The following is an 18,580-nucleotide window of genomic DNA, read 5'->3' as shown; positions in this document are numbered from 1 at the left end:
GAAAGACTCCAGATGATTTTCAAATCATGCTTTTTACGCACAAAAGAAGTTCAAAAGAATGAATTCCCCAAAGAATTTTCCTTGTGACAATCTTTTTTAAATTTAAATTTAGACAAACAGCACAGGAACAGGCCATTTCAGCCCACGCTGCAGAATTACACCCAATTGACCTACAACCCCGGTACGTTTTGAAGGGTGGGAGGAAACCGTAGCCCCCAGGGAAAACCCACGCAGACACAGAGAGAACACACAAACTCCATACAGACAGCGCGGGATTTGAACCCCAGTAACGGTGTTTGCTAACTGCTACGCCAACCATGCCACTTTTGATATGCAACCTGCTGGAACAATCTTACATTTTCAATATACTTGTTTTAAAACTGAAATAAGAAGCTCGTGAGAGATTGACCAGAAGAAATCAGCTCAGTTACTATACACTACTGTCTTCTATATATATATATATATATATATATATATATAAAAATAAAAGCTCCTTCCCAAGGTTAGATTTGGACTAACATTTCCACATTTTAAAGTTATTTTTCAAAGCTGTAAGTCTTAGTTCATTGTAGCTCATCTCTGAAAGAGCTAAATTGAACAATTACATTTATTATTTCGAAACATATTATCATTAAGATTCATGACCATGAGATGTAGGAGCAGAATTTGGCCATTCACCCCAATGAGTCTGCTCCACCACTAAAATAATTGCTTATATTTTTTTTCCTCTCAACCCCATTCTTTTGACTTCTCCCTATATCCCTTGAATTGCTTACTAAATAAGAAACTCGCCACTTCCATTTTAAATATATACCCAATAACTTGGCCTCCACAGCAGCCAGTGGCAGTGAATTCCACAGAGTCACCTTCCTCTGGTTGAAGATACTTCTGTACTCCGTTCTGAGGGATGCTTCCTCTAGTTTTTGACTTTCCAACTTCTGGAAACATTGTCTCCGTGCATATCCATTCTAACCTGTCCTTCCAGCATTCAACAAGTTTCAATGAAAATGATCCTCATTCTTTCAAATTCCACCAAGTACAGCCGTGAACCATCAAACACTCCTTTTTGCTAATCCTCTCAGCAACACAACCATTGTGGTAAATCTCCTCTGGACTCTCTCCACAACCATCACATCCTTCCTATGATACAGGGCCCAAACCTACTCACCATTCTCTAAATTTGGTCTGATCAAGGTATTATAAAATCTGAGCATTATATCATTACTGTAATATTCTAGTCCTCTCGAAATAAATGCTAACATTGCATTTACCTTCTTTGCCATCAATTTAACCTGCAAGTTAAACTTTAGGGAATCCTGCACGAGGACTCCAAGGTCCCTTTGGCTCTCTGCTTTCCGAACTCTCTTCCCAATTGGAAAATAATCTATATTCCTTCTACCAAAGCGCATGACCATACTCTTCTCTGTGCTGAATTCCATCTGCCTCTTCTTTGCCTAATCTCCCAACCAGCCCTTGACCCTCGGCAGACTCCCTGCTTCCTCAACATTACCTATCCCTCCTCCTATCTTTGTAACATCTGCAAACTTGGCCAGAAAGGCATCAATCCCATCATCAGATCATTAACAAACAAGGTGAAAAGTAGTGAACCTATCACCGACCCCAGGGGAGCACGACTAGTCACCAGTGGCCAGCCAGAAAAGGTCCCCTTTATTTGCACTCTTTCCTTCTGCCAGTCAGCCAATCATCTATCCATGCTTGTGTCTTTCCTGTAATATCCTGGACTCCTATCTTGTTTAGCAGGCTTATGTGCTTGACAAAAACCTTCTGGACAACATCCATAACATCCATTGACTGTCCTTTGTCTGTCATGCTTGTTACTTCTTCAACAAATTCCAACAGATTTGTCAAGCAAGATCTCCCCTGAAGGAAACCATGCTGACTTCGGCCTATTTGATCTTGTGCTTACAAATGTATGAATAGAAAAGGTTGAGAGGGAATGCAACGAAACAGAAGTATCTTGGTTGGCTTGTTTCTGTGCTGTAAAAGTCTATGGTTAAAAAACAGCTATTTTACCTTGCCTTTCATTTTGTTAATGATTCATAAATGAATATATTTTCACTTTAAGCATGTATACATTAAGTGTAGCATTACAAAAATGTAAATTTGTCCTAAAGCAGGCAAAGTTAATACTTCAAACACTCAGGAACTACAATCACCAATGTGAACTTTCCCATTCCCTCATCAATGATTCTATGGTTATCACAGTATCAATATGATGCCAAATTAATGGCTCCATCTCAGTGGTTCCCAACCTTTTTCTTTGCATTTACATACCACTTTAAGTAATCCCTGTGCCATAAGTGCTCTGTGATTAGTAAGGGATTGCTTAAGGTGGTGTGTGAGTGGTAATAGAAGGTTGAGAATCACTGCTCTAGACCCAATTGTTACTGAAATAATTTGCTTGAGAAAAATGGTCATTGATCCATTTCCTATGGAGTTATGAAACCGTTCACATAATAAGTCAATTAGGAACAATTAAAACAGTGGTTTTCAAACTTTTTCTTTCCACCCAATACCACCTTTAATCACTGAGCACCTATGGCATTACTTAGTGGATAATTGTGAGTGGAAAGAAAAAGATCGAGAACCACTGCTCTATGTGCTTAATCTATAATAAGGTGTACTTTTATAAAGCCATCATCATTAAAAAATCTTTGAATGCAGGAAAGATTGATAGTAAGTCGAGATCACCTGAATACACCGCGCAATATCCTCAAATGTTGTCTTGGACTCAATTTATACTAAAGTTCTTGAATTATTTTTATGCTATTAAAGAGATTAGTGCATTTTAATACACTCAAAGGTAAACACACACTGAATCTCCTTTCTAAGTTCAAGCCTGTTCAAAGATAAACGAAACCAATTTTCTTAAGAAGCAATATGTCTGATGAATTCAACTCTACAATTTTGCTTCAGACAGAGCCTGAAGAGATTACACAGCTTAGCAATATAAAGTCATATATTACTGTACTAAATGGAATTTTTAATATTGTAACCCAGTTGCTAGATCCATAGTGGCTACTTGGCCTAATAAGCTCACCAAGTTGGTCTTCAAAGAGAAATGTAAACAGTAAATAACCCTTGATATCTTACAGTCAGTGATACAAATAGAAGAACATGCAAAGGTCTTTTCTTATATCTCTGTGAAAAGTTGCAAAGTCTGACATTTCAACCCATCTTACACACATCTGATAAGCTTTCCTTTAGTTCACAGCTCCCTCATGTTGTGGCATATCACAAAATGACAGGTCCAGACTCAGTTAATGCACCTTTCAGTGAAAAATCTGCCTCCAGTTATTTAATTGCCACATCACGGGAGAAACCTTTTCTTTTTTTATATCTGAGTATGGTAAACCACCATGATTGGCTGCTATCAACTGGATACACTGCCTGAGATCAATCATACCCACTGCCCCTTGCAGGCAACCCCTTTCATTTTGCTTTGTCAAGGAGCTGGATGGTTGTTTGATATTGTTCCAGTCTTTAGCTAATAAAAGACTGATTGTTTCACTACTCAGCCTTTTGTAAATTATTGATGGTACATCACTGAGCCAAGAAGAAATAATTAAATTATACAAAGTTGTGTGAGACTCTAAAAATGGAGGAAGTAAGATACTTATTATTGAAGGGCTATAATGCAGTCCTGCTGAATAAAGAATCAGAAAACGATTTTACTAATAAAGCTATGAAAAATTCATTTCCTAAAATCATTGTGTAAAAAAAAACTTAAAGGGCAGATTGTACATTAAAGATCACTAATACCAACCTGTTCCAGAAGAGTTATTCCATTTAATCTGGATTACATTTCAGATCTGGCTGTGAGTTTTCTCTATGGGTATAAATGTGGACTATAATCTTTTTTTTTGTCAAATGGCAAAGCATTGAGAGCTCCAGTTGTATTACAAGCAAGAAAATTAAATGACTGGCGGAGGTTTTTAGCTGTTCTAGTCTCACATTGCGTACTGTTTAGCTTTCAGAATGGGATGATAAACTCAACCTTGCTAAAAAAAAAAATCTCTGTTGAAGAAGATAACCAAATCTCTGCAAAACTCAACATACTTTAAAAAGTGGGATGAAAATTAAAGCTTGCTTGAATGAGCAGGTGAACATTTATAGAACATCACTTTGAATCTGTATGTCTATTAATAAGCTAAACATGCCTGCTTAAGTACATTTATCACATCTATCAAGCTTACAATAAAAACATTCTATAATCCATGTTCTATAACACAGATATCAAAATACATTCGTATGCAATTATCTACAAATGAGATATGTATATACTTGTACATTGTATACAAAGAGAGGGAGAGTTACTGATGTTTCTTGAGATATCCAGCTAATTATGGCCTATCTTTCCACCTCTCTTTACATAGAGACATGCTACCCACTTGTCACCCGAGTTTTAAAGAAGTCCAGCTGGTCTTTTCCAAATCAGACAGTCTTTGCTTTTCAGATTAAACAGATCATGGATTTGGTGATAGACAGGGAAGGATAGGACAAGTACAATTTTTTTAAAAGAATTTGATTAGATGTTGCTCAGGCAACCACTGGTTACAAGGAATGCATAAAATAAATAATTGTTGACATTTTAATAGAGTATTTCAGTTACATTCTCTCATGATCAATGCAAATGAGCTAATATACCAGGTAAAAAAATACAATTATTTTAAAAATGACTAAATCCTCCTTTACCACCCTTGCACTCAAAAGACAGCTTAGTAACTCACTAGTACTGTATTAACTCCAGGATTCTTGGACCTTCAATCGCCCATATTCAAATGGCTTTGCCACACATTAAAATAAGGAAAAGCAAGAAGGTTGTCCTGTCAGCTATCTCCACTTGACATCTGTGTATAAATCTGACATAGTGGCTTCTCAATATTAACCCACATTTTAGAGTTATGACTCAATGTAACGTACGAGTTATGTTTCAACCAGATCTCTGGTAAGCAAAGTAAGCACTGGGATGTGAGACAAAATGTAACAAGGATATGAACAACATTACAGTAACACATCCTGAAGACATGGAATGAGCAAAGTATTCCGATCTGATAGCTTTTGTTTGGAGCCCTTGACTGCAACAATTTTTTTGTTGTTGTATTGTGTTCTTGTCCTCTGTACTAAAACATCGGCTGCTTTAATCAAACCATTGCACTCTAGAGTATTAATTCAAGTCACACATATACTTAAAAGAGCAGAGTATTTTTTACAATAGTGTTAAGTAGCTGCTGTTGAACTATAACACTGCCAATAAGAAACATATTTTTTGCAAAATATTTCTTAGTTCTTTCCCTGAAAGGATTTACTTTTTGTTGCATTATGGGACTGTGTAACAAGTAATGTGAACTCTCTTTGAATGTTTAATCTCGTGGCATGTTAAAGTTAAGTCGATTCAAGATTCCTTTATTGTCATATAATTAAGCAGGTTTAATATTACATAAAATTGACTTTAGTCTGCTGTAAGGTAGACAAAGATTCGCCATCAGCAGAAATTGTGCTGCGCCCCTTACAACCTGTGGAAGAGAATCAAAAGAGAATCCACTGAATGTCCATGGTTTCACCTTCAGTGCTCCTACAGCCACACAGACTTCATTCCAAACAATCAGCAGCCCATGCTCCAGATCCAAACTTCCAACATGATCAGGAAGCCTTCAGTATCCTCTGCACCCTCACACATCCCAGTTCTGATACCTAGTATCTCTTCAGCCAGGTTTGAGCCAGTCTCCAGCAGTTGGTGTAAGTCCTTTGACCGTAGACACAAACACCCTGAAGCCTGCATGGGTTCCTTGCTTCGAGTCACTAACAGCCCGTCTCCTGTGTGTTCTTCAGCCACGGACCATGATCTGCGCCCCCGTGGTTTTGCCTCCCCAGTTTCTCCTTCTCAAACGGAGAGTGGTTTCCCAGTTTTCTGGTGCCCTGTGCCAGTCCCCTGCTTGCCTGGAGATTGCAACTCCTCGAGGTTACTGCCTTAGTTCCTATTTTTACCAACATTTGTCATCAAGTACTCAGTACAGTGAGAAGGATTCTTCTGTGAGCAAATTAACATTCATACACAATTTTCAGAGTATAGCTTTGCAGTGAAAAAAAAGATCAATTAACAATAAGTGAGAGGCCCGTATTGGGATTCATTCAGGTCCCTAATGGCAGTGGGTTGGAAACTATCTTTAAGCCTGTAGGTGCATGCTTTCACACTCTTTAGCCTTCTTCCCAATGGACGGAGATGTTAGTGTGTCCAGAATGTAATGGGCCCTTCACTATGTTGGCTGACTTTCCTAGCCAACAGAAAATGTAAATGGAGTCCATGGAGGGGAGAGAGGTTTGTGTTATATTGTGAGTTCCATTCATTACCTTCTGTAGCTTCTTATCTTAAGCAGAGCAGCTTCCATACTGTCCTGTGATACATCCTGCATGTATGCTTTTGATAGGGCGCCCGTAAAAATTCTTGAGGGACAAAGGGTACATGCTGAATCACCTTAATCTTCTTTAAAAGAAGAGGCACTGGTGTACTTTCTTGACTGTCACATCAATGTTCTTGTCCCAGGTCAAGTCATTGGAGATATTTATTCCAAAGGACTTGAATCTATTAGCTTTTCCACTTCAGCACCATTATCTTAGAGAGGGGTGTGGACTCTGTAACTCTCTTGAAGTCAGTGATCATGTCCTTCAGCTTATTCACATGGAGAGGAGGTTCTTATCTTGGCATTATAGTTCTCGACCTTCAATCTCCTTTCTGTATTTCAGTTTGGAGTCATTTGATGACCAGCCTATTATATTGTGGTGTCATCAGTGAATTTGAAGATGGAGATGGAATGGTATTTTGCTGTACAATCATGAGTGTAGATGGAATCTAGTAGGGAGACTGAGTACTCATCCTTGAGAAACATCAGTTTTGAGCATCATGTGGAGGAGATGTCATTATCCATCTTCATTCATTTCTCTAATTATCAGGAATAATTTGGATCCCTACATTACCATAATTCTTTACCCCACCCTTTAATAACATAAAATATTACCTTGGTTGAAACCAAGGTAATATTTAGTGTTCTTAAGAGTTTATAGCCAATTTTAATGAATACAGAACAATCCAAAAATCAAAACATTGAGGCTTCAAACTGCATTTTCAATGAGGTAAACTTACTTTACCATTGTGGAGCTCAATTGGTGCTACAAAAACAATCATTTCTGAAAAAGAATCCAAACGACAGATGAAGCTTCTCTATTCCTGCCAACACAGACTCAAAATATCCATAGTGTTTCCTTTTAAAATTCTCTCTTCTCGGAGTAGAAATGGATTTTATCAGAAATTGTCAAATCCTACAACTCAACACAGCTCAGTATTTTAGCACATCTTTATTAAAGGGCTGACATAAAGGAGACACCTAAATATGGCAGTTTACCAAGAAGGAAAGAAAATACCGAGCAAGTCAAGCTTTAATAATTCACTCTGCTTCAGGCACCTTGTGAATTATGAAGCCTGCCAGTTGGAAGTGTATCATTCTACAGATCACTGTTCCTCATTGCATATCCTATGTAGACAATAAAAGGATCTCTAATCTTGCGTTATGCCACGGATATGCCATCATTATCCTTTTAACAGAGGCAGATGTCCCAATAAACAACAATAATTCAGAATAAAATAATTAAAATACTTAATTTGGAGATTGCATTACAAGCTGAAGGCGACTTAATGGTTTCATCCATTTCTCTGCAAATCGAGGTATTTGACAACAATTAAAGCCATAGAGGTCAGTAAATGTAAAATGTCATTTTTATTTTGTATGATCTAGGTTTAAAAACAAAGACGAGAAAACAGTGCAACCAGAATTATGATAATGGATGAGTCAAATAGTCTGGTATTCTGACTTAAAAAAAACAGCTGCATGGAACTTTTCCAAAGGAAATTTTAGAATAAATCAATTTGTTAATAGTCCTGGCAAGCAGCCAAACTAGACCAATAAAAAAAAAGGAAAATGCCCTTTTCTAACCCCTTCAACTAGGCCATTATGTTAGTGCCAGAATTCACATTGCACCAGAGCATTCAGATGCTTTGTTGGGAAGTCATTAATTTCACTCACCTCCCCATATCATTATTTGACTGGAAGGGGAGTTGCAAACCAGAGCAACACAATAGAGTTTCAGAGAATGTGCAAGGGTATGTTTGTACGAGCAGCTGCAGAACACCCACATTTTTCATACTTCCAGGATCCAAATCAAATTCCCATGGGAATGTACAATCCCGTTCTCAATCATTAAGTCTTCAATATTTAAGAGCACAGTTGACAAAATTCATTTTCTTACCGCAGTAAAGGTCTGCATATGCAAGAATGCTGTGGTATTATTCAAAAAGCTGGGTCATAACACATGGATTCCCTACTATCTGAGTTTTAAGAGTTTCTCTTCCAGTCAACATAGAGGATTCAAATTGTTCGAACCAGCATATGAAATATTATTAACATCATCCATGATTTCACTTTATTTTATAAGAGTTTTGACTGGTGAAAGTGAAGGATGGGGTGGATGCCTGTAGGGGTAAGTGACTGCTGATGTACAAATGTCACAAATATAAAAATGATGATGACTTGCTCAGACAATGAACTCACAAACGTTCAGCAACCTCAAAGCATGTCGTTATGGTCTGGGACACTTAAATGCTTGAGGCAACACCACTTAAAAACTTCATCAAGCTTTTGCAGTTTGTAATACTTTGAAAAGTTTTAAGGGAGATGTGCAAGTAATTTTTTTCTTACACATAGAATAGTAGGTGTCTGAAAAGAGCTTCCAGGAGTAGTGATGAAAAGCAAATTTATTAATAACATTTAAGAGACTTTGAGATAGACACATTAATGCAGACAGTAGAAGCATATGCATCATGTACAAGTAACAGAGCTGATGTTTAATTTGGGCATCATATCCAGTACAGACATGTGGGCCCAAGGACATGTTCCTGGGCTGCATAGTTCTAAGTAGATGAAGGAACTGAGTGTAGTATATTAAAATTCACAACAGTTTGCAAAAAGGCTGCTATTATGGAGTTCTGTGTTGTGTATTGACCTATGTGTTATGTGGTTTTATGTTAAAAAGTGACAGTTTGCCTTTGAGAGGCAAGGTGAAGGTGGACTGCAGAGAGTGGGAGATGGACTAGATGTGCAGAAAATGCTCTACAAATTTCTGGACTTGGATGATAAACCACCACTGGGGGTGCTGTGGTGTGGAAGGTGGCCCAGAGCATGAGTCATGGTCTGGAGAACAGTTTAAAATGTTGGGCATTTTAAAAGGGACGAACATTCCAAAGGTAGCCAGAAGGATCTGGACCAAGCCATTGTTCCTCTCTCTGCAAGCAACACAAGAAGACAACTTTGAATTTTATGCTCTCTCTCTCTCTCTCTCTCAAAGATCTTTTGGCTTCAGTTTACCAAACAAACTGAATTTTGTTTATGATCTTTGCTTCGGTTGAGATCGAAGTTTTGTGAGTCCTGTGTGTTTTGTGTCTAAGTTTTTCTGTGGGCTGGTTGGAAATATAACTTAGACTTTAACTGCATATGTCATATTTAGGCAAAACTAAACAATATTTAATTTTACACTGTTATAGAAATTTGCATAGTAACCAGTGAGCATTGTGATAAAAGGGGGGGGGGGGGGAGGGGGGAAGGTTGAATTAAAGTTTGAAGGTGAATCTTTGATAATTGTTCATCTTTACCCTTGTGTGATATGCCTTCTTTGTGGTTGCTGGTTTGATCTTGTAACAGCTGCAAAGCAGTAAAGACCAGATTTTTATATTGGGCAAAAGGGTAGCAGATGGAATACAATATTGGGAAGAATTAAATCATCCAGTTTTTCAGGAATAATACATTTTACTTACAAAGGTGAGAGACAAGTGAATTATGATTTTCAGAAGGATTTGGGAAGACACGTACAAAAATCGCACAAAGTTAATATGGGGATACAGCCTCACAAGGTAACGGGTAGGCTCAGCACAGAAGCAAAGAAATCTTGCTACAATTGTATGAGGTTTTGCCTGTGATCAAACTGGGAGTAGAGTTTTCATCTTCATAACAATGCAAAGATAATTTGCCATTGTATAGGCTCACTTGAGACCTGTTATGTCTAGATTGACTCCAAGGAAGACTGGGCTACTATATAAGAGGATGTTGAATGGAATATGCTCATATGAATGATAGGCTGGAGAATACAAGGCTCTACACCTGGCTGAAGAACATGAAATTAAGGAAGAGATAAACTATTTATCGTCATGTAATGAAATGGAAATGTAATGTTACATGAAATTTCCTTTAGTCTGCCATAAAGCAAAGCTATGCCATTAGTATTATTCAGCACCTCTTGCAGTCAAAGAGACAAAAATGTTGGTGAAAACTGTGGGAGAGCAGGAGTCTTGCCAGAACTATTTAGGAGAAATAAAATAGAACATGTGTTTTCGCACTTCATGACTTCTCAAAATGTTTCACTAGCAATGAATTACTTTTGGGAAGTGGGGTATAAGTGAGCTGTAGGCGTTATTAAGCCTTGTCAACTGATAAGATCCTGCCCATCTCTGAGTCTCTGTGATCTGCCTTCAGCGCTCCCATAGCATATGCAGCCACACAAGGTTCAAGTTCAGCTCAAACCATTGATACCTGAGCCTAGATCCAAACCTTCAACACAATGAGGATGCCTTCAGAGCCCAGAACCCCTTGGGAGCCCTCAGAATCCTCTTGAATACCTGGTTCCCATAATTGACTCTCCCGCAAACTGGTGCGAGTCCTTTGACTTCAAGTCACCAGCAGCCCGCAGCCTGGGTGGGTCCCTCACCTGCAAATCAACAACAGCTCACCGCCTGTGTGTGATCTTCAGCCGCAGAACACCTTGTTGGTCCACCACTGTGGTCACTATCCTTGGGGTTGTCTTCTTTGCTTCTCCTTCTCAATGGGGGAAAGGGTGGGGGGGGGTGGGCGAGTATTCTCCCCATTACTGGTGCCCTTCATAGTCTGTAACCCATTGTGGCAGTCGCTGAACACAGATACTGCCATCTTGGTCACAGGATTTTAAAATAAAACACCATCAGCTCTTTTTACAGGCCGTTTAAAGCCTGCACAGAGCCATTGGCAGAAGAATGGACGGTAGGTGGACGGTAGGATCCCACTCCCTGTCCTCGAGGGTCTCTGCCAGTGACCACACTGCTGATGCAGCAGCTGCAGTAGCACCTCCAAAACACAAAACACTGTGAATCTTTGAAATGCTTTAATTCCCAGGAGAATTATTCTCCGTCAAAGAGAACTTACAGGAGTAGGGTTGATAGTTTTTAGATACAGGAGATTCGAGGGACATGGGGATGGAACAATAAGTGGAGTTGATGGGCTGGATCTTATCAGTTGACAAGGCTTAATAACGCCAACAGTCCAATTATATCCCACTTCCCAAAAATAATTTCTTGCTAGTGAAACATTTTGAGAAGTCGTGAAGTGTAAAAACACATGTTCCATTTTATTTCTCCTAAATAGTTCTGGCAAGACTCCTGTTCTCCTACAATTTTCACTAACTTTTCCCCCATGGTTTGGATTGTTCATGCACAAAAGAGATGGCAAGGTCACTGGAATGGTTCGTAATAATTCTATTACAGCACCAGTAACCTAGCTCTGAATTGTCTCCTGACTCTAAGGAGTTTGCAAGTTCTCCCTGTGACTGTTTGGGTTTCCTCTGTGTGCTCCAGTTTCCTCCTCATTGCAAAGACATACGGGTTAGTAGTTAATTCTCTAAAGTAAATTTTTTAAAATTAAAATTAATAGGCGTTGAATGTCAAAACTGATTCATGGTTTTGTACACTCAATTAAAATGTTTTACAGAAACAATTCATCTATGCTAAATCATCTAAGGAGGTGATGGGAAGAAATGGGGAACGTGGCTAATTATTCTTCTAAATTATTGTTTGGTCACACTTGTAACTGACACATGCAAAGAGAAAAATGTGGCTCGGAGCAATCATGGGGTTCTTTGGGATATGCAAAATGTAGTTCTTTATGTTGATCATTCACCCAACTCAGAACTGTACTTCCACATGTTTAAAAATGACCGAAGGAAGAGAGGGCTGTTTAATGACATCTACTCATGACATAGGTTTCTCAGTATAATTGATGCTACAGGTCCCAAATTTCACATAAACCAGTCTGTTGTGTTATTGTTCAAACCAATCTAACTACTGACAGAAACAGGAAAGCACTCTCAATTCAGATCAATAGGCATGTCAACACCAAGCCACCAAATCTAATTCTATCGCATCTTGAGAGCTAAATTCACAACACAGTTGTAGGGCTTGTTCTTCTGAAGTAAGGGAGGATAGTGTATTCTCAGTGGCCTAAACCAGTTTACTGGATAAACATTTGTTTAAAAAAAATACTTGCTAAATGGCAGCAAGCGAAATAATAAAACAATTATTAGGCAGCCGAGAAATGTAAAGTTTTCAACAGGTAATCCTAATATTTACTGTATTCCAAACTCAAAACAAGCTCAATAGATGAAATATTCCAAATAAATTTTCACAAATTAGAATGGAACAAAATATAGGCTGAAATTTTATGTCTGATGTAATTACTGAGATAGATTTACAAATGATATTCAGGTTCAGTCATATATCTGCTCTATTTAGCATTCCTAGAGCCTGTTTTGCCACTTTGCATATTGGAAAAAACATTTTTGATAGAAATAATTTTAAGAGGACCGTTCGTGTTAACAAACAAATAATACTCAGCCAAGACATTGGTTACATTCACTGACACATTTGAGAATGCAAGTTGTCACCCATGGTTAAGTATTCATTTGTTTTCTCCAAGTCTTCACTCTATGGGCAAGGATCTTTTGTAATCTTGTGTAGTACTTTAAATACAGATTCTAAATGTATGTCTCATCTTTCACTTTAATGAGAACTTTTCCTTTCATCAATTAAGATTCAGTGTTTCTTTTGCTGGAAAATGAAGCCATATATAATTGTGCTGTTTCATTTCAATAAGCGGTTAGGAATTCACAACACGTGATGTCACAGCTGCTTTGTCGCATTGTACTTCTCAACACTAAGTGGGACAAATGGTAACTGTTACCTTGCATGTCTTATTTTATCACATTCAAAAGATGTTCAACCAAAGCAAGCAAATTTTGAATGCCCTATAGATAGCCATAAACTACAGAAAGCTCATAGGCTGATTCCAGGGAACAGTTAGTTGAGGCCAGTTTGTAGGATATGTTCAAAAGTGATTGGAATCTTGTCCTTATGATTAAAGGGATCGAGGGAATGGAGAATAAACAGGAATAGGTTACCGAAGTTGCTTGATCACACATGATTGCATTCAGTGGTGGCGCAGACTCAAAAGGGCTGAGTGGATTACTCCTGCACCCATATTCTATGATTATATGGCACTCAGCGAGTTAGAATGATTTTGAATGGGCAGGGGAAAAAGATTTAATGATACTTTTAAAGGGAATTGATTAAGAACTCAAAGGTGAAGTACATCAGGTCAAAATGAAAAGGATGGAGAACAGGATAAATTTTTCAAAAAGCCATTTGTAGTCACATTGGGTTGAAGCAGAGAAATATCACATCATTCAACAAGTCCCTATAAGCAGAGGAGAGAAATAAAAGGATACATTCCACTGGAGGTAAGAGGTTAGAAATTAACAGTAATTCTTAAAAATGGAATACGTAGGAAAGTTCCTTCTGGTTTGGTAGTTAATGACTATCAGTAATAACTCAATGCTAGAGAATCTGAGCAAGTCAAATAGTGTATTTTATAGAGCAAATATAAAGATACATAACCAACATTTCAGCCCTTCATCAAGGCATGGACAAAAAAAGCCATATGACTAAAAAATGATAATCAGTGGAAGATTATTGGAAATTTTGTGAAGCAGAGCATTTTGCTTCAGAGCACAGGTGAGACAGGAAATAATTGCAAATTTAAGGAAGAGCTGGGTGAATGTGAGGCAGATGAAGATTAGATGACAACGCATGGAGTGGTGAGGGTGGAAATAGTTGACTTGATTGTTTTGTTCTCACAGAAACAGCGTGAAGGTGAAGTTGGAGTGAATGGCCTCTTTTCAGCAGAAAATACTGACGGCTATATTTATGCTTATTCAATGCAAAAATTCAACTTTCTCATATTAAAATATCATTCCAGGAAAAATAAAATTTACAGATTTAGATTAAATCATTAAACACAAAATAAACAAAATAAACAAAACTCATTGATGGCTTATTCACAAAGAGGATGTTTATGTTTTTATTCAATAAATTCTGTGGATCATATTGCAAATTTAAACAAATTCTGCAAGAAAGAGACAACATTCTAAATCAAATCCACATGCATTTAGGAGCTGGTGAGATGATCGAAGTTTGTCAATGCGTCCCAACTCCAGGAAACGGAATGCATTTACATGATTTACAAACAAAATGAAGGAAATCTATCACTCTTTGATTCTGAGAAGCATGCTTTTTTCTGGTTTTGTGTGAAACTTAACAAGTTAATGTGCAATGCACATTTGCATTCTCAAATATCTTTACTGTGTCAAAGAGTAGTCAGACTGCAAACATAGTAAGTTTCAAACAAAAAAGAAATCCTTTCTTGCAGATGATTTGACCTTGGTACCTCTGCTGTTTGAAGTTGACACGTGTACGGATAAAGTTCTTGAACAAATTTAACTTGTGTGAGTATCTAAAGGATTGGTGAAATCTAAATGGGAATCCTACTCAATAAATAAAGTTACCTTAGATGCCTAAACACTACTAACTGGGGTTTCAAAACAACTTGCAAAAGGAATCACATGACCCAACAGATGTTGAGGTCATATTCCACAACCCTAGCAGCTGAGAGAAAATTCAATATTTTTCAATGAAGACATTATACCTTTTAGAATTCAAGTTTTTTTTTACTTTTAAGTACTGACAGCAAATTTGTTTCCTATCGTCTTTTGTTTCCAAATAATGCCAGATGGTTCAAGAGCTGGATTGGACAACAATTTGAAAGAGGCTCTGTTCCATTTAGACCATCTAACTTGCACATTTAAGAAGTCACAGTATATTTTGGTAGTGCATCCAGTTACTGTAGCTTCATTTTAAATTGCCGGTAAAAATTTAAGCTGACTATTGGAGAGCAAAATTTTTAATGCTCATTTCATAAGATGTAAAAAAAATGTAAGCACTGTATATGTGACCTGGGAAGTATAATTAAAGTATTTTAAAATTACTAATCCTTAGTTGTTCATCAAGCTAAGTCTCTGCAATTTAAGGAATTTTTGTTTAAATTCAGGGTGAAAGCAGCAGTGTAAAATTGGGTTGTTTACAGGCTATATAATCAAGCACAAAAGAACCACCATGCTGTCATCGTTTGATGAGCTTATTTCTGAATATTGAACTCAGCCATACAATCTGGCATCCTTTCTCAGAGCAGTAATCAAGCATCATTTCAAATAACAACTTCTGCTTTGTGCATTGCAGTCCATTGTAAGTTGAATGTTTAGTTACTAAATTTGCATGAGAATTTCTGAACGACTTGTGACAAATCTCAGGAATGCTCCAAAAAAAGGAGCTGCTTCTGGTAGAGTTTGCAGAAAAATGGGTTGTTGTTGAGGTTTCGATGTGCAGGATTACTTTTAATTCTGATGCTGTTTCCCCAACACACAACTAAAGCAAATTATATGCATAAACATAAATTATTTATAGACCATCTAACCTGTTACAGAAAATGAATGAATGTATTTAGTGATTAGAGTTTTTGATGAATTCATTAATTAGACCAACTGACTTTTAGTAGTTTGGAGCTTTTTTTTAGTTTTCTATTGAAGCAATGAAAATATTGGTTAATCTAATAGACTGATTGGTTTCTTCACAGCTTGAACATCCATCTGTGGCATTCTACCACCGTAATGACACTTGTAAAGATTAAATAGCTCTCATCTTTTCAACCAAAATGCTTCCATCAATAAATACACACCACAAAGGCATGGTTTTGTGACCTGGTTCATCATGGATATTCACTGCATTCAGCACAGAAACACAAAGGGTGGGCCATAAACCATTTTATTATCCTGTCTGCGCCCTCATTGATTTTAATCAGGAAATGCCAGAGGGGCGTGTTACAAATAATATTAAATGGGCAGATGGGCAGAGAGGATAGAAAAGGAATAAAATTAAGACTTGGTGACAAACTAACTTTGATAATGAGAGAGAATTAGGAAATAGGGAACATCTGAACCAGATTAGTTCTGTTGAATGAAAACAGACCAGTCAAGTCACTAAGCGCAATTCCAATTGTCAATATAGTGGTTTCACAAATGGAGATTGAGGAAAGAAATAGATGGAAATATTGGCTGTTTAAATTTGGTGCTTTGAAAATCAGGAGGTGCTTCAGAACCCAGCAAAGAAAGGTATGTTGATATAGTCCCACAGCCATGAGAATGGGTAATGGCGACAAGTATTTCTCTGGAACTTAAAGATAAATTAAAAATACCTGAAACTTTTAGGAATTGATTGTTCATTGCCATGGGCTCACCATTTTGGAGAGAAGACAAAATGTGCATATTCTAAAATGGGGTACTGACTGCATGTGTATCTAACTCTTCTATCATAACTGCTGAAGCTGGATTAAGAACTTTGATTTGAGTTTGTCAATTCTGTGGTATCTATCAACATATTACACATCATAACGAATGGATCATGGCTGCTAATGTGCAGAAACTCGCAGCAAACTCAAGAGCTTCAGATCCCAATTCCTCACAAATATTCTCTGCATTGAAATCCCGGTAAAGATTTGATTATGTGCCAGAGAAATGAATAGGAAACTTTATTTGGTAAATGCATTTACTGCTGGATGCTCCTTTATAAAAAAAATCACGAGAATCAATGTGAGATAATAAATTAGCATGAACATTATAAAGTGTAACAGTTCCAGAACTTCAACAAACATCCTTTCATCGAACTCATGGATAAATAAAATTGGATAACAACTCCAAGAGGCAAGGAGTCACTTTGCACATTATGATGACTGGTGTTTTCTTTTCCTGATCATTTAAAACCACTCTGGGAACCAAATCAATTTTCTTATTTTAAGATTCAAACCAATTTTTTTTATCTCAGGAGTTTCAAATTTACTGTAAATGAACTCTAATCTGAATGAGTCATTCTTTTAGCCTGAAATGCAACTGCTTCAGGACATTCTTAATTATCCCACCATTATCCTATCAAAATTGATATTTATTACTCGTCATATGGCCAGCATTTTTCAATCAGGATTTGTTCTTTGTTAATTGATGTACACTTCTGTTTAAAGTCATCAAATTAACTTTAAATTAGTTTAAATATTCCTTTTTACTACAGAGCTGTTTGAGCAACTGGCAGTGATAAGGCAAGCATTTAGTGCCCATTACTTAAAAAAAATGGTGGTGAGCCACAGACATGAACTGCAGCATCATTCCTGGTGACAGAATAAATGAATGGGCTGCCAGGTCATTTCAGAGGTCAACAAAAATTCACTGAATTTTTGTGGAAGTAAGGCAGACTTTAGTTAAATGTCATTGTCACCAGAGAAAGACTTGATCTCCAGGTCATCAGCAGAGAATCCAGTAACTACCAAAACCAAGGCATTGCAAACCTTGCAACTTAACTTCTAGAAATAATTATACAAGTGGAACTTCTGATTTATTTTTGAAAATTTAAGGGAGAATTCTCATTTAGCACTAATTAAATTCCATTTTTTTCTCCTGCAAGTTCCAATTACTGTCCTCCTTGTCAGAGAAAATACTGTTGTGTCTGACACAGGACCTGAGCAGAGATAGCAGAAACTTTTGAGGGAAAAGATCAATGAATTTTAGCATCCAACATTCTAAATAAAATAAACAAAAGTGACATATTTTCAAAAACAATAAAAAACTATTTTAAAAAAAAAGTTTCAAGTTACACTTGCTGCAGACCATTCAAGAAATAGAACAAGTGCCTGAAATCTAGAGATCTTAAATAAAGATCAAATTTTTCCCAAACGCACATTGTAAAAGAGTCTTAGATTTCATATCCAACCCCCCACCTTCCCCCACTTCCACTTCTGCTCGTTGTTTAATTTTCTACATTATTCCAAACCCATCATTTTAAGAAGAATCTAACTATTCTATTCCTTAATTGGTACTTGCAAGCTGATTTCTGCACCTGCTGGATGACACTATACTACAATATCAGAACTAGAAGTCAAACTTGTCACGACGAACCACTACAGTATTTCATAGAAAAACACAAAAATGCTGGAGGGCCTCAGCAGGTCTCGCAGCATCCAAAGGAGGTAAAGATATTTAATCAACGTTTTGGGTCTGAGAGAACGGATCAGGCCTGAAATGAACCTCCCATGGATGCTGCGAGACCTGCTGAGGCCCTCCAGCATTTTTGTGTCTTTACTACAATAACAGGGTCTGCAGACTTTTCATGTTTCACATTCACCACTTCACAATTCACTTAATCTTTTCTGTACAATACAGGGTTTAGTTCTGCATCCTGATCTTAAATTGGTAAAATAAAATAAACCATATAATCCTC

The 18,580-nt window shown here is 37.3% G+C and overlaps 1 protein-coding gene across 10 annotated transcripts in view; it reads right to left on the bottom strand.

Annotated features, from left to right (window-relative positions):
• Positions 1-18,580, bottom strand: part of pard3aa (par-3 family cell polarity regulator alpha, a) — a 912,377-nt gene that overhangs the window by 68,993 nt on the left and 824,804 nt on the right. The window lies entirely within an intron of this gene.

This window comes from Narcine bancroftii, chromosome 1 (assembly GCF_036971445.1).
Source record: "Narcine bancroftii isolate sNarBan1 chromosome 1, sNarBan1.hap1, whole genome shotgun sequence".
In the NCBI taxonomy this organism is placed as follows: domain Eukaryota; kingdom Metazoa; phylum Chordata; class Chondrichthyes; order Torpediniformes; family Narcinidae; genus Narcine; species Narcine bancroftii.
Note: the sequence above shows the minus strand (reverse complement) of the source record. Positions and strands in the feature narration are given on the sequence as shown.